The 24,110-nt window shown below is 37.7% G+C and overlaps 1 long non-coding RNA gene across 4 annotated transcripts in view; it reads right to left on the reverse strand.

Moving 5' to 3' along the window:
* The window catches only part of LOC147914281 (uncharacterized), a 160,988-nt gene that overhangs the window by 125,013 nt on the left and 11,865 nt on the right, over positions 1-24,110 (reverse strand). For all 4 annotated transcript variants that reach the window (XR_015555644.1, XR_015555643.1, XR_015555645.1 and 1 more), the window contains 3 exons: positions 13,813-13,855; positions 13,370-13,484; positions 12,564-12,689 (listed from right to left, as the gene is read on the reverse strand). This is a non-coding gene — a long non-coding RNA (uncharacterized LOC147914281). The remainder of the gene's footprint in view (positions 1-12,563; positions 12,690-13,369; positions 13,485-13,812; positions 13,856-24,110) is intronic.

Here is a 24,110-nt window from a genome sequence, read left to right on the forward strand (position 1 = left end):
TTATGATCTACAATATAGATATTACCAAAAAAAAATAGGGATACTAATAAAGTAAACAATGTAAAATTGCAATTGTGACAAGCCTGAAAAAGATTTATATGGAATTAGAAGTGCCTATCATAAGGATAAGTTGTGCAGTCCCAGAATTCTGGCAAAATTCCCTGGGGTGCACCTAGCTATAAAGCATTGTGTAAGTAAATGTTTACTAGGTAAGAAAAGGAAGTACCTAGCAAATGTAATAACATGTACAAATAACATAAGGAAGGAAAAACAATGCAGAATATAAAGGCCAGTGTATCAGTCAGCGTAGGCTCTGCCATGTGACAGTAACAAATAACCCTAAAGTCTCAGTGGTTTAAACCAACAAAGATTCATTTCTCACTCACGTTTCATAGCCGTTGTGAATTGCCTTTGCTCCAATCAGCTCTGCTCCTTGTTCTTCTCACTTGGGAACACAGTCTAATAAAGCAGCCACTATCAGGAATATCGGTTACCAATCATCATGATAAGGGTAAAAGGCTAAAAGGTCATAATTAGTCACATGGGCTCAACCAACCACAAAGGGGCCCAGGGAATGCACTCTCAACAGTTGCCAAGATGGCAGAAAGCTGAACTACTTCAAGAACGCGCTGATCACACGTCCAGTGTGGCTGGAGCTAAGAGAGGGAGGGAAATATGAGCCACAGTAAGAAAACCTATCTTTATCCTATTAGCAATGGAGAGTCACTAAAGGCTTTACACTTTGAGGAATTTTTCCTAAGAAGAAAAACCATGTAGTTACGTAAAGCTATAGCTCAAAACACAGTAGTGTTTATTAATTTTTTTTGAATAGTAGAAGAACCTACACATTCAACAGTAGCTTCTTGTTCAAAAAAACAGTAGGTCCTTTGCACCTTTATGATGCAACACCATATAACCCATGGAAACAATATACTTAGAAAAATGTGATATGAAAAATGTTACTAAGTGAAAAAAGTATGCATAAGATATAGTACAAAATGATATCTATTTTTTTAAAGTAGCCTATATTTAGTATATGTGTATAAAAACACTTACATATACAAATAATCAGTTCTTATGTAATCTAGGGTCATGGCTTGCTTGTTTTTTACTTTTATTATTGTTGTTTTCTTTCTTATTATGTGTGCTTTATTCATGTGCTAATTTTTGTCAAAGGCGATGTATTCTTTTTTTCAGCAGAATTTTTTTTAACTGATCCAGACCTTATTTGCCACTGTTCAAAAACAAGCATCTTTTCCCATTGGGGAACATGACTAGACTTCCTGACAATCTCTTGTAAAGTATGTGAAAGTTAATACGTTGTTGTTGTTTCCATTGATCTGAACATTCTGAAATGTTCAATTGATATGAACACTCTGAAAACTGTGTTTATATTACCACTAGTTCAGACACTGTTTCTAGTTAGAGAAGGTTTAACATTTGTTCCCATCTTTTCAATTACCTCTTGCCATGAGCAGCCCCACAACTCACATTCTGGGTCCATAACCAGTTGCCCTGGGGCAATGAAATGGCAAACTGTTACCTTGTTCAAGGTAACCAAATACTCTTCAGGTAGCAATTCTAGGGTCCAATCAAGCACATCTACTTATTGAGCAATAAGGATGTCATGAGAACCTGCTCTGCATCCACTTTTTTGAATTTTTTTGGCCATGATGATAGAATGGTCATAACTGCCAGTAATCGATCAAGAATAATACAGTACATGTATCACTGATACCATAATAAGAGCATATATATCGTTGAAGAACAGGCTGCCTTATTTTACTTTCTTACCCCATCACTGGACTTTTTACAGCAGTAAATTCTCTGATTTTTCAAGGAAAAATTTGGCGCCAAGATCTCAATCATATTTCATCTCTGTTTCAGCTTCCAAAAAAATAAATAATCTCTTTGACTAGACTTTGCAGACATTGGCCAAATGTTGGCCTGAATTCTGAGCTTATACCTGGATGGGTTGATACGTCTGACACAATTGAGTTACCTCAAACTGGGCCTTACGTGAAAGGCCTGAAAGAGTTTACAATCAGCCTGGTGTGGAAACACTCCACTGGGAAGCGTGTTGGTGAAGGAGCAGATTTGCACTTCTTACAGGGATTGTTTTGTAGCCTTGCTGTAAATGAGTTTGCTTTTGTTCTTTAAAAGGAAGAAAAAGTTAAAGAATAAGATAAGAGTCTCATTAAAAACCTTGGAAACCAGCATTGTATTTATCCAAACTACCATTTATTAATTCCCATCCATGGGGCCACTGATGCTCCCCATTTGGATCTCATGACTCTTCACAGCATTCTGGATACCAAGAAGCAGTTCTGTTCGAGCTGATCTTTCATGATGAAAAAGATTTGTTTTTGTTTTTGTTTTTTAATAGGAAGCTATAGCTGGTGCTTCTTTTGACATAAGTTCTCCTATTTTGGTCTGGGGAAAGATATTGGATTTGAAATAAAATTAAAGTCAAAACACAGAATATTTGCTAGATAGAGCGGCAGATTACATTTCTTAAATGAGATCTGCTTTGATAATACTATCTGAATCCTCTTTGGGAGGTACAAAGTAGGTCTTTACTTGAGTTCTGCAACAGTAAAGCAGAAGTCAGGGATTCTGCAAATATTTTCCAAAAAAGCACTAATAAATGTGAAAGAATATAATGAAAATTTGAGTCAATGTGGAAAATAATGGTTGGAAAAAGCAAGTCTTCAATTTCTATTTCTATTTTCTTTCATTATAAGAAAAGAGAAAAAGAATGGGGAAAACATCAAGAAAAGATTAAAATATGATTAGCTCTATCAGATTATTTACAGTTGCCTAGAGGTTACTGTGTGAAAACATTGGTGTTCTTCCTTGCGTGAAAAAAAAAAACAAAAAAGTATGAGAGGCAAAATTCCTTTGCTAAAATCCCTTGGGGGGATTTACAGTCAGTGGGTCTCGGCAATGTGAGGAGGGTGGGTAGATTTGTCAGGACCTAATAAGGACACCAAGTCAAAACCAAGTTCAGGTCCGGGGTCCGATGCCATTAGGAAGTATACAGAATGCTAAAATTTAGTTACTGTAGTAGAAGTAAAGTAAGGGTGTGTCCAGGGTCAGGTATGAGGAGAACCCAACCAGCACACCAAACTCTAGTGGGCAAATGAGAGCAATAGTTAGCTCTGGGTCAGGGCCCTTAGGAGTTAACAAGAAGATGAGTGACAGGAAGCAGCACGTATACAGTATCTTCATTGGTTATTTGAACTGACCTTCTGCTAAGGGTTAGGTCTCCATCCTGGTGAGTATAACTCTATAATGCCTATAAGTCACAACACACCAAACACAGTAGTTAAATTCAAATTTTTTATTTCCAGTAGCTGTTTCTATCCAATAAGACAAGCGTCGAAGCCCCAAATTGTCTGAGCTTGTCAATTACATGTCTAGCCTCTCCACTGGCCTAAACTAGTCAAACTCTCCTGTTTTATAAAATTGCTTTACAGCCTTATTTATATATTTATAATTTCAAATAAATTACTTGGGAGAACTCATAATTGTAGTTATATGTTTCTCATAATATCCACTGTGTGTATGTAAGAATCAAACTAAAAATCCTTTATGTGATAACACCAATGAGTAATTTCAAGTGAGCTCAGCTATCAACTCTAAATTTTTAGAAGATAGCAAAAGTCCCTATCTTCTCTTAAAATCTTACCATATAGCTGATAACGTTCATATAATCAGAGGTTTCAAGTTGGAAGTTATTTAAGAGGTGATCCATGGCATTTTTTTTTTAATGTCCACAAATTTTGGACACTCCTTCCATCAAAAGTGGGATCTATGTCCCCCTCTCATGTATCTACACAGGCTTCTGACTCACTTGCAAATGTTACACCATAAGAAAAGTGATATCGCGTGACCTCTGAGATTACATCACAAGGGGCGAGGCAGCTTCTGCCTTGCTCACTGGGACACGTGCTTTTATAGCCCTGAGCCACCATGTAAGAAGCCCAGCTACACTGAAGCAACCAGGCTGTGAGGAATTCGAGAACACATAAGGGGCCACATGTGCGTGCTCCAGTTGGCAGCCCCAGCTGAGCTCTCAGCCAACTGCCAGCAAAATCTGCCAGCCAGGTTGGTGAGCCACCTTGGACTTCAAACCCAGTACAGCCTTCGCAGAGTTGCAGTCAGTACATAACTTCATATGGTCGTAGTCAGTATATAATGTAACCACCTGAGAAACCCCAGTGAAAACTGCCCAGGCAAGCTGTTCTGAGCTCCCAATCCACCCAAAGATGAGCGAAATAGAATTGTTTTTAGTCTTTAAGTTCAGGGGTAATTTGTTATACAATGAGAGATAACTGGTATACCATCTGACCCAAAACTCCACTTTCAGGTGAAGCTTTTGGATTAAATGATCCCAGTAAAGGGCATCTTTCCTCATGTGTTAGCCATATTTTGGATAAATCTATTTTGCTACTCGTATTAGACCAAAATCTTCATCTCCCTAATTTCAAACTAATATTCTAGATGAACTTTCTAGTTCATCATAAAACAAATCTTCCCTGGCTTCTCCAACATGAAGGCTTACCATGTAGACAAAAGCACTCTGCAAATATCTCCTTGATCTTTTCTCCTACAGGAAAACAGTACCCTGTTCTTTCAGACTAGCCTCAAAAGATATGATTTTCTGAATTCTGTGTGCCTGCCTCTGAACATACTCTGATTGGAGAAGTCTGTCTTAAAATATAATGCAAGGAGTTTGACAGTTTATTCCATAAGTCATCTCACTAAAACAGAATTTGGTGAAATTGTTTTTTCTATTGCCTCTACTGTGCTAGACGCTCTATTTCATTAATACAACTTACGATTGTGCTAGTCTATTTTCCTAAGAGCCACATCACACTATTGGCTTGTTTTATGGTTGTCATCAAATGGAAGTCCAGAACTTTGCCATCTGTATTATGGCCAAGCCAGCTCACTCTCATGCAGCTGACATTCTGAACCTAAACAGAACTTGAAATTTGTTTCTTTTTAATTTCATTTCCTTGGTTTTGGACCAGTGTGTCTCTGTCAGTTGACATCACTTTTATTCTTGGGTTTATCACCTATTTTTAGCTATGAATCCTACCTGTGTATCCTCACTTCTAAAACTGTATAAAAATTATCAATAGAAATATTGAGCCAACAGGGCCAAGAGTATAGCCTAGTCAAATTCTGTTAGAAAAGTACAGAACTATTTACCAACACACAGCAGGTATACGTGTAAAAGGCACTAATATCAATAGCTTTATCATTCAATGCACTTCCTAACCATGACGTTCTCGCAAAAGATATTGTCAGGGGCTGGCCCCGTGGCCTGTAGTGGTTAAGTTCAGGGCATTCCACTTTGGCAGCCCCGGTTTGTGGGTTCAGATCCTGGGCTTGGACCTACACAATTCATCAGTCATGCTGTGGCGGTGACCCACATACAAAGTGGAGGCAGACTGGCACAGATGTTAGCTCAGGGCTAATCTTCCTCAAGCAAAAAAAGAGGAAGATTGGCAATGAATGTTACCTCAGGGTAAATCTTCCTCACCAAAAAAAAAAAAAAAAAGATATTGTCAGATGCGTTGATGTAATAGAAATAATTGAAATGTATTTTATCCATGGAATTTTCTGTTCTCTAGAGATTCTAACAAAATGGGAAATCATGTGAATTTAGCATAATTTATCTTGAGTGAATGTTTGCTAGCCCCTAGAGATTATCTATAGTATCTTCCAAAGGTTTATAAACTATATGCTTGGTAATCCACTCTAGAATATTGTATTAAGCTAAAAAATAAAAGGCAATAATCCCCATAATAAGTCTTCAACACCATTTTTAAAGCCAAGATATAATGTTCCTAATTCAGACTTCTATCAGAAATCTTGTTCTCTGATATTCCTTAAAAATTAGGGTGTAGCTGTCTTACACTAGCAGCTAATATTTATTAAATGAATGAATGAATTAATAAATGAATGAAAAGATACATGGACTGTTCCATTATCCAGTTTGTTTTCTTCATAAAACATCACTCTATGAAGTTATCTCCTTCATTTATTGTTCACTCTATTGATGGTTCTTTGCTTATTGCTGCTCAAAAGCGCAGATCTTGACTGCCTTTCTCAGTACTGTATCCATAGTGCCTAGAATAGTACTCCAGACTATCCACTGCATAGAAGTGTGCTGAATGAGAAATAAGATTTAATCAATCAAAGCCTCGGGTCTCAAATTCACTCAATTACTCACTCAGTATTACAGTATTCAATGTACTCCTCCCAGTTAAAAAAAAATCTTTGCCTAAATGAAGAATTCTGATACACAGCAGGAGTTTTGCGTTTTCTCTATCACGTGTATTTCCAAGAAACACCAAATTTGTTCTCATTCTTATACTATTCTTTTAAAACTAGGTTTTTTTGAGCTTTTTTTAGCTTTTTTAATTGATATTATAAATTGGTTTATAATATTGGTTTATATATAAACATTGGTTTATAATATTGTATAGGTTTCAGGTATACAACACTGTGACTTGATATCTGCATATACTACAGTGTGTTCACCATCAAAAGTGTAGTTTCCATCCTTCACCATATAATTGACCTCTTTTACTCATTTTTCCCTCCTTTTCCCTCCCTTCCCCGCTGACAACCACCCATCTGGTCTGCTTCTATGAGTTTGTTTTTATTATGTTTTCTCTGCTTGTTTATTTTGTTTTTGTTTTGTTTTTTTATATTCCACATATGAGTGAAATCATACAGTATTAGTCTTTCTCCATCTGACTTATTTCACTTAGCATAAAACCCTCAAGGTCCATCCATGTTGTCACAAAGGGCAAGATTTCATCTTTTTTATGGCTGAGTAGTATTCCATTGTATATGTATACCACATCTTCTTTATCCATTCATTCGTCAATGGACGCTTAGCTTGTTTTCATATCTTGGCTATTGTAAGTAATGCTACAATGAACATAGGGGTGCATATATCTTTTCGAATTAGTGTTTTGGTATTCTTCAGATAAATACTCAGAAGTGGAATAGCTGGATCATGTGGTAGTTCTATTCTTAATTTTTTGAAGGATCTCCATAGTGTTTTCCATAATGGCTGCACCAATTTACATTCCCACCAACAGTGTATGAGGGTTCTCTTTTCTCCCCATCCTCTCTAACACTTGTTATTTGTCATCTTTTTGATAACAGCCATTCTAACAGGTGTGAGGTGATAGCTCATTGTGGTTTTGATTTGCATTTCCCTAATAATTAGTAATGATGAACTTCTTTTCATGTGCCTGTTGGCCATCTGTATGTCTTCTTTGGAAAAATGTCTATTTAGATCCTCTGCTCATTTTTTCATTGGGTTTTGTTTTTGTTGTTAAGTTGTATGAGTTTTTCATATGTTTTGGATATTAACCCCTTATAAGATACAATAAATGAATACAGTAAAGTTACAGGATACACAATCAATATACAACAATCTATTGTGTTTCTATTCACCAACAACAAACTATCAGAAAGAGAAATTAAGAAAACAATTCCATTTACAATTGCAACAAAAAGAATTCAATACTTAGGAATAAATTTAACCAAGGAGGTGAAAGACCTGTACACTGAAAACTATAAGAGGTTACTGAAAGAAATTGAAGACGACACAAAGAAATGGAAAGATACTCCATGCTCATGGATTGGAAGAATTAACATTGCTAGGACGCCCATATTACCGAAAGCAATTTACAGATTCAATGCAATCTCTATCAAAATCCCAATGGCATTTTTCACAGAAATAGAACAAAAATATCCTAAAATTTATACGGAACCACAAAAGACTCCATGTAGCCAAAGCAATCCTGAGAAAAAAGGGCTGGAGGGATCACACTCCCTGATTTCAAACTCTACTACAAAGCCATAGTAACCAAAACAGTATGGTATTGGCAGATAAACAGACACACAGATTGAGAGAACAGAATTGAGAGCTCAGAAATAAACTCACACAAATATGGACAATTAATTTCAATTTCAAGTCTCTTCAATAAATGGTGTTGGGAAAACTGGACAGCCACATACAAAAAAATTAAACTAGACCACTATCTTACACCATACAAAAAAAATTAACTCAAAATGGATCACAGTCTTAAATGTAAGACTTGAAACCAAAAAGCTCCTAGAAGAAAACATAGACAGTAAGCTCTTTGTCATTGGTCTTAGCGAGATCTTTTTAGATACGTCTCCTCAAGCAAGGGAAACAAAAGCAAAAAGAAACAAATGGGACTACATCAAACTAAAAAACTTCTGCCATAGCAAAGGAAACCAGCAACAAAACAAAAACACAACCTACGGAAAACTGGGTGTTTTAATTTAGGTTACCCCAGAAACGTATTCAAGTTTAAGCAGTTTATTTTGGAGGGGATTGCGGAAGCACTGGGAGGGAAGTTGAGGAACTAAGACAGGCAAAGGCAGAATGAAGAGTTTAACTCTTCCATCCTCAACATTGAAGAATGTATCCTTGAATCTTTGCAATTAGAACAGCCATTCAGATAGACCTCAACAGCTTGGTGGAGTAACAAATGTTTCAGTAACTTCATACTTCAAGCATTTTCTCCACTTTTCCAAACAAAGCTATGTTCTCTCCTTCAGCACTCTGGGGAAGACTGACTTTCCCCAGACACTGCAGCAGGTTGACATAGATGTAAATGGAACATCTGCATATATCTGATTTTTACATCTATTGTTTTCCCCATTTTGCCTCATGATTTGTTAAGAAGTGGTAGACGTGCTTCTGGAACTAGCATATTAGAATCGGAATATTAATATATACACAAATTTATATCAAACACCCTAAAAATTTTAATTATTATTATTTTTTTTTTAAATGAGACTGGGTGCTGGACCATCTTCTTTATTTTATTTTATTATTATTATTTTTTTTGTGAGGAAGATCAGCCCTGAGCTAACATCCATGCCAATCCTGCTCTTTTTGCTGAGGAAGACTGGCCCTGAGCTAACATCCATGCCTATCTTCCTCCACTTTACGTGGGAGACCGCCACAGCATGGCCTGACAAGTGGTGCGTTGGTGTGTGCCCAGGATCTGAACCCGGGCCACCAGCAGCAGAGTGTGCGCACTTAACCGCTCTGCCACGGGGCTGGCCCCTAAAACATTTGATTATTATAAATAACTATCCATTTTAGCAATGTGTACAACAACTGTAGGACATTTAATGGCATGAAAATATGATAGTTTTTTATTGTAAAATGGAAAACAATTTCAAAGCAGTATGTATACTATGAACTCACTTTTATAAAAATGTGTATATAAATATAATTCAGAGCTCATTTCTATAAAAATGTGTGTGTATAAACATAATTCAGAGTGATATAAATGGTAGAATTTTGGGTGAATTTTTGTTCCTTCTTTTAATTATTTGTGCCTAATTTTCTTTTTCAAAAATTAAATCACATTTTATATATATATTGATAAAGAAACAAAAAAGTTTCATAATTAGTATAAATAAATATCCAAAATAGGAAGCACATAAATTCAAAGATATTATTCATAAGTACCTATATTACGAAAAATATCCTTATTTTATCAAGGAACATCACCCACCACTGATTACTTAACAATAAGTTCTCACCATTTTCCTATTAAAATATGATTAGATGATCATAAAATAGGACTATTTCATGCATATTTTAAATAAAATTCAGGTTGCAAAATTTAGTCTACCCACAATTTTCCATGTATAACATGTTTGAAAATTTTGGATAAGGAAGAGAACAGAAAAGGTGTTAGGAATTTTTATTAATTTATTTCTAGTCCCCAGACTTTGAGTGTTTGCTTTGATTACATTCCAGACAAAAGTACAGAAGACTAGGTAAACTCAATAAATTAGTTTGATCCAAACATAATAATTGATATTTAATCATCATCATCATCATCATCATACCATCATAAAAAAACAACAACAAAACTCCAAATAATAGACACTATAAATAGATCATATTGGTGGCACTCTACTTGGAAATCTTCTTGACCATACATTGTAATGTGTAGTCCCCCAATAAGATTGAGCAAAAGAAATATGATGCCAGCTGGCAGGACGAGTACTTTTCTGAAAAGCAGTTCAGCTGGTACCATACAGACAATTTTGTTTGACAACATCTCAAAATTCCTCTCAAATTCCAATCTAACCTCCTTTATTGTTAGAGAGCCTGAAATCAATTACATGTTGAATATACAGTACACAATCTGTTATGATCTGCTTCTATGTCGTTCAACATCATTCACTCCAAGAGATACATATTTAGGGGTTAAAAGAAAAAAAAAACACATTTCAATTGACTATACTATAGATCAACTGCTCCTCTTACTGGGTTTTCCACCTATACTCAATACACTACTTACAAACGAGGGCAGAATATTTTGGTCATCTCTATATTCTTCCCAGAAATTATATAGAACTATTCTGTCAATATGTTAGCTACAATTTAAAATAAAATAAAATAAAAAACTCAGCCCCTCGGTTGCACTAACCAGATTTCAAGGCTCAATAGACAGCTATAGCTAGTGGCTACCATATTAGATAATGCAGATATAGAACATCTCCATAATTGCAGAAAGTTCTATTCAACAGTGCTGCTCTATATATCAAGTGCTGTCTAGCTACTTGTGAAGACCTAATGAAAAGCTAAAGTTTTAATGACATCACTAGTTTTGCTGCAAACTTTAACATTTGCCTCACAAAGTAGTCAGCATTATTTAAGGTAGAATTGAATGCAACTTGTTGCTAAAATGTTCAGCTCTGTTGCCATGCTCTAGAAGTCATCTATAAATATGCTTTACTGGGTAACCAGAGTTTGGATGAGTCCTGTTGTATTAATTATTTATTGTTGTATAACAAACAAGTCCAAAATTTAGTAGCTTAAAAAAGCAATAATCACTAATTTTCTCTCATGGTTTCTGTAGACCAGGATTTGGAGAGCAGCTAAATTGGGCAGCTCTGGCTCAGGGTCTCACATGAGATTACAGCCAAATGTCAGCTGGATGCAGTTATCTGAAGTCTCAGTTGTGCTGGTTGATCTATATCTAAGGTGACTTGCTCCAATAGCTGACAAATTGGTTCATCTCCATGGGGCTTCTTTAGTGCCCTCACAGCATGGTAGCTGGCTTCTGATAGAGCTAGAGATCCTAAAGCAAGATCTAAAGCAAAAGCTGTAAGACCTTTTATGTCCTAGCCTTGGATGTCTGACACCATCACTTCCACCATTTTCTGTTGGTCACACAGGTCAGCCCTGAGTGATTCAATCTGGGAGAAGACTACACCAGAGCATGAATATTAGGAGACAAAGATCACTGGGAGCCATCTTAGAGGCTGGCTACCACACTCAGCCAGCAATGTTTCTTGCTAGATGGTAAGGGTTGAGAAGACGGAGCAGAGAATATTACCAAGAGGAATTTAGTCACTCTGTTTCTGGTGCCTGAGCACATTTTGCCTAGTGATCCCAAACAGAAGCCTCATGTCTCATTCACTCCACTCTTGAGCTTTCCTCAAATGATCAAGGTACTGCAACTCTTCCTGCCTACTAGCCTTCCCCACACAAAACATATTTACCACAGAAGGGGAGGAAACTTTACAAACTTAGATCTTCAATGGTTCTGAACCTTAGTCACAAAATGGAATGATTGGAGAGATTTAAAAAAAAAAATACTGATACTGGATCCCACCAGAGATTCTTCTGTTATTGGTCTAGGTGCAGCCCAAGAAGTAGAAATTTTTAAAGCTTCCCTGGTGATTCCAATGTGCAGGGAAAGTTGAGAACCACTAAAGAGAGGAAGACCCTTCTGAATGTTCTCTCTCATGACCCCTCTCCTTTCTTAATCTCTCCGTCTGCTCTCACAATGCTTATTTTTAGACTCCTTGTTTCTCAACCCAATTCCTGAGAAAACTTATCACTTCACACAAAAGTTGAAGAATTTCTTGGTCCCTTTCAGCATCTACTTAACTCCATTAAACCCAAGATGCAGACCCCAAAGGGTAGGAATGGGCTCTAGCCCCAAGACAAGGGGAGACAGTAGAATGTGTGAATCCACTTCAGGCTCTTGAGTGTGGAGTACTACAATTAATTTCCTCACTAATTTCCTAAGGTGCAAGCATATCTTGTCAAAGGGAAAACTAACATTTACCAGAAACAACACAATCTAATCTAACAAGAGAAAGTAAGGTCCTCCTATGAACATGACCTTGCCTCTGCTCTTTGTGAAAATAAATAAATAAATAACCTCAGCATAATATTGTTAAGGCACATCTGACCTCTCCGAGATGTGGCTTATATTATAAGGGCCACCACGGTAGTAGAGAAGGACTCTTGTCTTAGCCATCTGGCCTGTGCTAGCTGCTCTTCCCTGATGCTTTTAAACCCTCTGTCTCTCCTCCTATAGGAAGGGAAGGATGTCTCAGTTTACCACATCATCAAACAGAGAAACTCCATATGTTTACCTCCACAGGTATTTACAGAAAAAAAAAAAGCTCTATATATCACCGATTCCCAACATTTAGCATGCAAATGAATTTACCTGGCGATCTTGTTAAAATGCACCTTCTGAATCTGGAGTGGGAACTTAGATTCCACATTTCTAACAAGCTCGTATAAGATGCTGATGTTGCCAGACTTTGAGGGCCACACTTTGAGTATCAAGGATCTAGATATTATAGAAAAATAAGAATAATGATTACAAAGAACTTTTCATCTCTCCCCTTTGATCTCATTCTTATCTGCAGGACTAAAATAATTTTCTCTCGCCCTCTTTTTTATTGACGTAGTCTATAATTTCAGAGAATTCTATTTTACACTTTCCATTTCATAGGCTTTTGCTATGGAAAAAAGTCCTCTGAATGTCTTTATGTTACAAGATTACACATCATATGTGAAAGAAGGACTGATAAGTAACAGATTTGTATCATAATAAAATTTGTTCTGTTTCTAACAAGCATGACTATATTCACTGCTGCAATTAGCCTTACCAACCTCAAATCCTTTCTCTTTACTCTTTGAGAAGAAAAGAAAAAGTCCCACAAAATATAATTAAATCTACTTTACCAACCAGACTAAATATTGCACAAATATGTGTTCTCCTAGAATTGTTATCATAAAACACACAGTACATAATACTTACAATGCCAAAATGACTCACACCCGGTGGTATTGTGGTTACATGTCAGTTGGGAGTACATTGAGCTGTGTTTCTTTACTTTATCCTATTAGCCAATCTATTACTCAGGTCTTTAGGACACAGGAAAAAATACGCTCATTTGAAAGATAGTACCTCTTAACTCTGGAAGAAAAAATCTACACATAGTCTAATTAGCTATAGTCACTTACAGAAATTATCCTCATTGTTCTACCATTTTTCTGAAGCATCGTTTGGCATTATGAATTCTTGGCCATTCCAATGTTTATCTTCAATGATAAAGCCAAAGATCTTCTTCACCTTCTCCTATAAAATAATGCAATTTCAAGGTAAAAATTACTGATATACTTCGAATGGTTATTTCTCTAAAGCAGAACAAAATATTAAAAACAACTCTAAAGACACGGAATGCGTCCTCGTAATCCTGGCTAATTACTACAACCAAGTTAAGCTTTTTAAAATTCTACATGTGCCATAGAACACTTTTAGTTGTATGAAAGACACAACCAAATATGACTCACTATCAAACAAATTCTATTCTTCTTAAAATTGTATTATGTTTGCATTACTCCAACTTGTTTCCAATTAATATTTCTTTAGTTGATTCACATTTGGACACAAAGAGAAAACTTACCCAAAAATTACTATAAAAGTAGTTTTGTATGTACTGTAACATCCTGGAAGAAAAAAAAAGAGAACGTTTCTTTTTCTTTTGCCTCCATGGTATCAACCAGTCTAATCATGCAATATTTCCAAACTCCAACCCAGCCCAAATGAATAAATGTGTGAGATGACATTGCAACTTGGAAGCCCAATACTCACAATAGCTGACTCCTTCATAGGAGTCGCCCTTACCACAATCTTTACCTTGGAAATCACATCTGAAGGGGCGGGATCAATCCCTTCAAGCCGCATATGTTGAAATTTTAGTCTAACTCCATGGTAACCATAGCAATGTTTATTTCATTACTAACTTTTATAATGAACATAAAGAACTTTGGACATAAATATTTGGCAGCAATAACGAAATTGCCTAACTCCGGTGACTGTTGTTCTGTTGGCTCCTGTGAGACCATAGTGAAATATAAAGATCAAGGAACTATGTCCTCAATTTGACTCCATAATTAAACTATGGTTTACTTGGGTAATTTCCAATTGCCTTAAAAGTGAGAAGATGTAGATTTCTGTCCCACTTTGTCACTGACCAATTGTTTGAATTTGAATAAGACAATCAATCTAACCGAGCATTAGGTGGTTTATTTATAAAACAAGAAATGGCTTATTTAGGTATCTCTGAAGTGCCTTTCATCAATAAAAATATAAATTATTAGTCTAATTCTATTTTAAAAGTGAAAGAAAAAATGTGTGCCATGCCCATTGCCCCCTCTCTATCCATTGCATCCTTGCCTAAATACTGAAGCTTTTTGGAAAATTTCAGCCACTAACTCTGAATCACTAATTAAGCCCCTGGCTGCCCATCCTAGACAAAGGAATATACAATAGCCTCCAAAAGTGGCAGACTAATAACTAGCCAGCAAATATTTACTGAGAAGCCACTAGAGACAAAGGGCTGCATAAAACTGATTAGTAGTAGAGCCTCTTTGAGAACGACCTACTGGGCAAGTGAGTGGTAGTTCTTCCTGTAACTGGAAATGTTACTAAACAGTGAAGCCCACAGGTAATGGATCAAAGCAGAGATTTGCAAAATCCTCTTAAAGAGGTGGAGCAGCCTTCCATTTAAGCCTGGATAGTAACTAGATGCATGGTGTTAGCATGCCTAAGAAAGAAATGTGCCTGACAGGAACAGCATTGGTCAGCCTTAGAAGTTCAGAGATATAACCTTGAGAACCGTCTCTAAGACAATTCAGATCCACAAGCACCCATTGAGAGAGCTTCTCAAGAAGAGAAGAAATAACTATTGGGCTAAATTGTAACCAGCATTTAGTTCTTCCAACTGATTCCACTTTCACCATATCCACCATTTCACTAAACTACCTCCTGAATAGAATTTGACTTCCTACATATCTGTCACTGTTAAGCATAAAAAATTTGGTCTGAGTCCAGAATGAAGGCAATATCTTTTTGTGACTGGGATTGACAGCTCTTGATGCACTGATAAATCTCATTATCTGAGCTTCTCAAAATGTTGGAGGGAGGAGTTCTATAGGAATTCTATAATGAATTCCTTAGGCTAATGACAGACTTTCCCGAGGAACACTACATATCACAACTGAGCTTCTTTTCCCTCAAACTTCAATACTTTTATTCTTTCTCTCTGTCCTCCTCATTTCTATCCTCCTTCTTCTCCAATAAAGATAATGAACTGACATGGGTCTGAGTTTTAAGAATGGTTGGGATTAGAAAGATGTTAGAAGAGGGAATTTCAAAGAGAAGAGTGATTAAATTGGGTTGAGGGATTAGGTAGACCAGTCCAGCCAGTTTAAAGAGGAGTAGTAATGCTAGGTGAGATGAGGCTAGAAACTTAAGCTGCATCTAGATCAGAAAGATTTCCAAAGGGCATTAAGGCATCTGGTCCTAAGCAGTTGACTATGAGAGTTTTTAGGGTTTCTTGAAAGGAAGTGACATAGATAAATTTGAATATTAAGAAGATTGTGCATGCTATATATAATCATACATGAAGGAGTCACACTGTAAACTATATTTAACACAAAAGTATATGGTTCAGTACTTTGGTACATGGAGGTAAGACACTTGGAGGGAAATGACTAATGTTTACTCACAAAGAGACAACTGGAGGGGTAAGGGAGGGATGTGGGCCAGTCCATGAGTAATGGAAGGAGGAAGGGAAAGAAAGAATGGAGATCTCTCTAATTCACCCAGTACCTTTCCTCAGGGGTAGAGTTGCCTTCCAAAATGACCAACAAGTCAACACTGGCAGCAACTCAGCCATCAGAGCAATATCCGGGAAGCTACCAGAACCACAGAGGATTTTAAAACACATGTGTCTGGGTGGCAGTGTTATTCCCAAGAAATGTCTGAAGTCTTCCCCCAACACCTCCCTCTATGAGGAATGGAAACTAGGGTGACACATGGCAAGAAGGGACAACTGGACACACCAGCTGAATCATAACATCTGTTGACTTTTCTGCTATCATGGAACCTGAGAGATGCTTCATAATCATTCCAGCTTCCAATAGTAACTTTTTTTTTATGAGAGGGTATAACAGCCTCAGAATTCCTGCTCAGGGAGAAATGCGTCTGTGAGAGCATGAGAGAAAGGAAGTTTGTATGTGCCCATATGTCTGTGTTTTCAAAGCAGAGAATGAACACAAAATCACATAGCCTTCTGGTGTGATGGGTTCCCCTGAGTTGAATGTTTCAGTGATGCAGTTTGGCGCTGGAGCTTTCATCTGAGCTGAAGAGGGAAACTTCCCTCCCTCTCTTTTTGCTTCAGTTCAGTGTTTTGCTTGAATCTGAGTCATAATCTCCTTAAGCTGGCAGGAAACGGATAGTCGGGCTGGCAGCTCCCTCTCCCCCAAACAGAGGGAGTGTCTTGGCTGACACCTAAGCAACCTTTTCCATCCCCAGACTCAGTAACAGAACCAATGAACATTAGCAGAACAGAAGGCCAGGCTACACTCACAGAGTAGGAGAAAAGAGAAACCATCCTTGAGAAATCCATTAGCTCAAGCCATGGTTTCAAAAAAAAAAAAAACTTTATGGAATTACCTCAGTCACTCACCAAGCCCTTTGAATGTTTTGTGTGTATCCCCCAAAGCTGGCCCATAGACACTCTCTAATCTAGCCGGCACCCCAACCTCTTCTTTCTCCATCAAGGTTCTGATCAACTCTTCCCCCTACCAATCTCCATCCTTCCCTCTATTTCTCCTCAACCACAGCTACTCTAACAGCTAAGTTCATATTCTTAGGGCTGGTCCTTACTCATGGCCAAAGTCGTAATCTGAAGGAATCAAGGAAAGGGTCCTTTCCTGCCTGATCCCTCTGGAATTCCCTCCTTACTGTGTTAGGAAGAGTAAAATGTGATCAGAGAGGGAGGAAACACTGAGACAATATCAGTCATTGACATCCCAGCTCCAATCAATTGTCAAATTAGCTCCAGCAGGGATCCAGAACACGAGCAAAGACGGATCAGATTTGGGGGAAGCAGAAAACCTGGGAAGAAAAGTTTGGAATAGGAAGGTTGTCCAATGATTACTACAATGTGGGTGACCCTGTGTGCTGCAGTTCAGGAGAAGGGAGGATGGGGGTCTGAACACCTGGATGGTGAGAATCTGCCAGAAGACCTACAAGGTGTTGAAAAGTAATGGCAGAAGTTTGGAAACAGCCCTTACCTCCTTCATAGTTTTTTCCTTCAATCAGCCTGGTTACTGAAGTTTAGGACTGAGGCCTGGCAGGTTTTCTGCGTGCAGACCCCAACAGAAAAGTCTGTCTTGCCCCATACAGTTCCAACATTCCATATGCCCCTCTGTCTCCCTTGGAACTTCTCACCATCATTTGTCTTTCTCTGGCTCCCATCCACCCCATCTTCAGCCTCCTTAAACCCCACTTCTGACATGTGGCAAGACTCCCAGGCCTGGGCCCCTCGCCGGTTTTCTATCTGGTGTTCTTCCGTTTCTTCCTGTCTACACCGTTGCCTGCTGCCTTTTGATTGCTCAGACCGAGATTCAGCTGTCAATCAAGTACTTGACCTCCAGAAGGCAGTGTTCGGCCATCCAATTTAAGGAAAGTAGAAAAAAAGAAAAAACCAGAACAAAAAAAAAATCCCTAAAATATTTGAAATAGGTTCTGTTTGGAAAGTTAAAAATGGTGAATGCTGAGTATGTAAAATAACATCTCCCACTGTCCTACAGAGAGCTTTGCAAAACTGTTGTATTTCCTATATTAGAAATATATGCAATTTTGTTATGAATTGAGCTCTTTCTTTTCACAGACACTAGCTCTTTGTTTATTTCAGATATGAGCAGCTACACAGCTGCTCCCCAGCTCAATATTTGCAGCATATTAGTTATGAGAGATAACATTGAATTATTAACATAAATAATGTGTTAATATGGGCCCACTTGTATGTGTAAGGGGTCTTGGAAAACAGTCCCCACACCTAGTTTAAACTGATTTTCAGGACCAAATTTTTACAGAGGAGAAGAGGGCACATTCATTAACCACCGGGCTCAAGTAAGTTCATTTATTCCTTTACAATTCCTTTACGGTTCAGATGAGATGTGCCCTTCAGTCTTTCTCTACGTTTCCGTTCTGAATATTTGAATGCCAACCTTCTTGCAGACAGATCCATCTTTAGAGTAATTCAGCCAAACTAAAGGTGTCGTCTTTTGGCATTTGAGCATTACAGACCTTATCTGACAGCTTTGGTTTAGGAATATAAAGGGGTGGAAGCGATCAATCACGAAGCACAGAACTTAATAAGCAAGTCTGGTAGGAAGTGGAAGACACTGCAAGAAATCTTAATTCAAAGAGTCGAGGAAAGATCAATCTGATGAAATATGACTCACAGAAGAAAAAGATAGATGAGAATCTCCTGACACTCTAAATTTTTATGATAATTCTGTCTCTGAGTTGCGTCGCTTGAAGAAGGATTAAATGTTTTCTAAAGTCCCATAATATAATATAACTATAATATAGTCCCAATTAAACGGTGAGGACTAAGTGTTTTCTGAAGTCCTATTATGATATACTATTCTATGTCTCTCTGGGTTCAGGCTCAGAAAAAGTCAAATAGACACAGTTCTTGCAAAAACAAGAACTCTCAAAATAACCTAAAGTCTTTATTTGCATTTTTTTTTAATTCCTTGAAGCGGACCGAGTCTCCAGAAATACTTTAAGAAAAAAATGCTCTCATCCACTGACTTAAGTGAGCATGGAAACCACTCCCAAGGCACTTTCTTCACAATAACAAGAGGATATTCTCCTCTAACCATCCTGTCCTCCAGACATTTATTCCTTTCCTCTTCACCACTTCATCACTTTACTATGATAATTGAGCCTGATCCTTTGGCTGATCCTTTCCTTCCTCTTCTCACGTCTCAGGTCCTGTCCCTCTACAACAACCATGCTCTGGTCCTCCATCACAAATGCCGGAAGGACTGGTCAGACCTTCCTCAGATGGCAGAAATGAAGGGGCCAGAGTCTTCTTTAGCATGCAGGGGAGGTGAGAGACTGAACACACCTAGAGGAATGATTCTTATCCATTCCAGTGATGGCTGATGCAGGCTCAGGTAGAAATGATATGAAAAAACATGCAGTGCATGCCAAAGAGTTTTCCAGCTAGAAGGCTTAAAGTTTGATGAATTATTGTGAAGAACTACACGTTGAAGCACACTATCTAGCATTTGATGAAAATTAATGCACTAGAGCTATACGCGTCGATGTGGAAGATTCTTATGCACATATTCCTCTCTCCTCCAGTACTCCATCCTTTTAACACCTTGGTCTCCCCAGACATTCAGCTCTGTCTCCTCTACCCAGATTATCCACCGAGCTCTGCCTGGATTCTCGCTCTGTGAATTGCAGCCTGGAGACTCTCTCAAAGGCAGTAAACTGGGAGACTCATAGGGCTCCCCTTATTTATATTCTGTGTCTCATTGTCCTGTGTTACCTGATAACCAGCGTCTTAAAAACTCTTTTTTTTCATATATTTTGTCTGATTTTTTTTGTTATTTCAGGTAAGCAGGTAAATATGTTTCTTCTTATTCCATCTTAGCCAGAAGGAGAAATCTGCCAGCCATGGACTTAACAGAAACTCAGACTGTATTTGGTGAATTAAATTGCTAAATATCCATAGCTTCAGATACGTAATGCCCCTTCTGCCACCAAACCCAGATCTCATAAAAGATCTGATATACCTCACTATGCTTTGCATTTTTAAAACACTGTATGACCTCTCCCAGGGTATATTTAGGGCTGTTGTAACAAATTGCCATAAACTTGGTGCCTTAAAAAAACAGAAATTTATTCTCTCACAGTTCTGAAAGCTAGAAGTTCAAAATCAAGGTGTCCATTTGTAATTATCTTAAGAGCAAAAATAGAGTCTTCATTTTATGCTAACCCACAGCACCTAACTTTCTACTTTGCTTCTAAAATAAGCTCATTAGTATTTACTGAAAGTTTGATTTAATTGTAAAGGGAAAGAGGCTTTTCTCTGAAGATAATTTCAGACACCAGTTTTTTTTCTTTTTCTTATTCTTTTTTTTTTGGTGAGGAAAATGGCCCTGAGGTAACCTCCATGCCCATCCTCCTCCACTTGGTATATGGGACGCCGCCACAGCATGGCTTGATGAGCGCTGTGTAGGTACACACCTGGGATCCAAACCTGCGAACCTAGAACCGTGGAAGCGGAGCCAACAAATTTAATCACTACACCACTGGGCCAGCCCACCAGTTTTTAACGTAAGGATTCCTAAAGGTAATGCCCAGGCATGCAATTCCAATATGCCTATAAGTGACACCTGGCTCAGGAACAAACAGTATTTTTTTCATGTGTGCAGAAGTTACTGGAATGGCAAGCTGGAGAGATTTCACTGTTTTATATGCCATAAAAAAAGTCAAAATGGTCTGTATAAAACTATCCACTAATGCTGAGACAGCATCAATTATAAAATGCATCCCTGACTTCATAGATAATTAAAATGAGAAAGATATTTTTTTTAGAATCAAATATATGCTGTGTGGGTATGTGCTTTGAATATGAGTAAATGTAAATATACTTACGTGTATTGATACTTCATGAGGTTGCTGTCCTGCAAGTTACCATTGAAGCTGTACAGAAAATTTCCCCAGCTTCCTACACTAAGAGATTTGCTGGTCCCCTAATCCCTCCGCCCCCACACATCCAGCCACACTACAGCCCACTGACTCAATCTAGCTTGGCCAATCACATATGAAATTTAAAACAGAAGTATCAGAGGCTGGGAATCTTTGTAGCCAAGTCACGTTAACGTCAGTCGTCTGACGTATGGTGCTGGGATGTCTCATCACTTTCCTTTAGCCTACCCTTTCCAAAGACTTAGGATTTAATCCTGCTTCAATTCCGCAAAATACCCCAGCATCCTTCCAGTAAATTCTTTTTTTGTGGCTAAGTCAGTTGGAGTTTATTTTTGTGGCCTGAAACCAAAAGAACCTTAACTAATGCAATGCCCTAAGAATATTTTTGGAAAGATATACAAGAAATTAACACTAATTACCTCTGAGAAATGAATGAGACTGTGGGTCTGGAAGGTGCAGAGGGAAACTTCCATTATTACCTTATAACACACTGTACAATTGAATGTTGTGTTGTTATGGTTTGCTTTAGCTGGATTTGGGATGTTCTTTTTTATACCATGAGCGTGTGTTATTTCCATACTTTTTTCAGCTAGAGTTTTTTTTTTTTTTCTGTCATATTTGAAAAGGAGTAATATGATAATAGTTTTCTAATTTTTCACTACTCACCTTTATCCCTACCCTATTTGAGCCCCTTCATTTCAGGGATGTGCCAACTGAGCCTGGAATAGTTACGATATGGCCAACTGTTCCACAGCCATCAGAACCGTGCAGTCATTGTTTTAGACCAGCCCAGAATTACTCTTATCTTGTCATAGGATGAATAATGACTTTATTCTTAGGTGCAGTAAATATTAATTTCCTATTAACATGCTTTAAGTTCTTTCCTTCTACTTAATACTCCAAATTTACTCAATTTTAGATTCTTTCTGGTTAATAATCTATTTTGAAAAGAACATCAAGGTTAGATGGGCTGGTTATTGATCATTTCACACTTTAACGTGACTTGTCTTAATCAGGTTAAATTTAACCAGACACTTGGATAAAATCACTCTCATTGAATGAGTTGGGAGTTCTGATGGAAGTGTGATAAATTTAGAAGAGTGGAGGTTACATAAGAATATTCTTCTAGCTCTCTCCTCCATCTTCCCCACTGCTACTACTCAAAAAAAAAAATTAATATTGTCAGAAAAATCTCACCCCCTGGAGAGGAAATTAGCACAAGTCAAGACAAATGGACCAAATTAGCCATCTGTGGAAATAACCCATCCTGGGAGGTGACCTGTAGATGCCTTGTGGATGGGAGCAAAGAGTTTCCAGTCCTGAGAGGGATCAGGAAAACCAGACTGGCATGTAATATGTAATAATTATAAAGCAGAAACAGCAGTTGCATTTTACCTTGCTTAGGATGATGTCATGGTGCTTTAGCAACTGATTTTAAAATAAGAATTGGAGAGTAGGAATGTCTCAGGGTTGTCCAGAACTGTCTTGAAAATCAGAGCACCTCCCAGAAACACTCGATTCTACAGGAGGGATTACAGTACTGTAGAGAGGCAGCAGGTGTTTCCGACAGCACTCAACTGCAGGGAAGCAAGGTCGCAGAGAAAGAGAGAAAGGAGGGAGGCAGGAAAATGTAGAGGGAGGGACACATGAAGGAAGGAGGGCAAGGGAGAGAAAAGGAAAGGATTAGGGGCGGAAGGAAGGGGGAGCCCCCTTTTCCAAAAACAAACATAATTTGGCCGCACGACGTGTTAGAATGTTTGGGGCCTGGAGAGTTGGAGTTCTGATCTCCCTCCTGGTCTATTGTAACTGCTTTTTAACTGATTTTCCTGATTTGAATTTACATTGTTTCTGAATGCGATCTGAAATACTGAAGTTATTAGCCCTCTCCTGCTTACAATTCAGGACTAGTCCTCCTCCTTTAGCCCGTGGTTTATCAGTGAAGCCTGCCTTCCCACTTCTGGAGCTTCATCTCCCAGCCATGCCTCTCCCCAGTGCCCGGGTTTTTTGTTGATACTTGAAGTGCTTTTTCACACCCTTGAGCCTTTTCATATTCTATTCCCTCTAGGTAAAATGGAAAGCTTGCTTTTCAACCCCCAACCATGACTTCTCTTTTTCTTGCTGGTGAGATTTTCAACCAGCGAGACTCTGCTCAAACAGTATTTCTTCTGTAGAGCTACAAATGTCCTTCCATAAAAGAAGGATTCACTAAGACTCTATTGGCATATATCAAATGAACTGTAGTTATCTGAGTACATCCCTCTCCTCCATCTAAATATTGAGCTCCTAAAGAATACACACCTTCTCATGACCACCTGTGCATACCAGTCTCTAATATAGGCTCAGAATAGACCCTCAAAAATAGTTGAATTAATGAATGAAGCAATAAAACCTCTTGTCAGGAAAAATTATCCAAGACTTGGAAATGATTTTTTTTTTAAAGATTATTTCTTGGCTGTTTTAAAATTCTGTAAAGATGGCAGTCAATTTGTAGAAAATGAATAGCAATGTGAATGATTCCCATCCATAGCAGTATAAATGAATTATATAAATCCCAGTAAGTCAGATTCTCATTGGGACCTGTTTTAATGTCTTACTGGTTTCCTCATTTATTAACAAGTTGAATAAAATCTTTGACACGCATTCATTTTATATTTGCATGAGTCATGATTCTACCTTTTTGAAAATTATGCTTTAACACTATAACAGAATATCTTCATGTAATGTGTCTGTGCATAAACTACCCAATAGGATAGGCTGAGTGTGTATTAACAGAATATAGAGAATGTTTTCTATTAAACAGCTTAACCTAATAGCTGCAAAGCAATATGAAACTGAAATGAATATATCTGTTAAAATAATAACACTAAATGAAAATACCAACAGAATAATACAATAGAGCCCTTTAAAGCAGATGGCTGCCTAGTATACATATATATGTAATACAGACACATATGTACATACATGTGTTAAAATGTAACTGATATATTGTAACCAATATATTTTCCATTCAGTAATTCTGACATTATATGTTTCTGCATCATAAGTATGTATCACACTCTATTAAACATGTGGTCATAAGGGCACAATGTTAACTGTGTTGCTCAACTCTTTTAATCACTATTACTCACCCTTGCCTGTTATTTGCTTTTCCATCATTCTCCCTAACTAAAGCCT

This window comes from Ceratotherium simum, chromosome 21 (genome assembly GCF_057802395.1).
Source record: "Ceratotherium simum simum isolate JZ-2026a chromosome 21, ASM5780239v1, whole genome shotgun sequence".
NCBI lineage: Eukaryota > Metazoa > Chordata > Mammalia > Perissodactyla > Rhinocerotidae > Ceratotherium > Ceratotherium simum.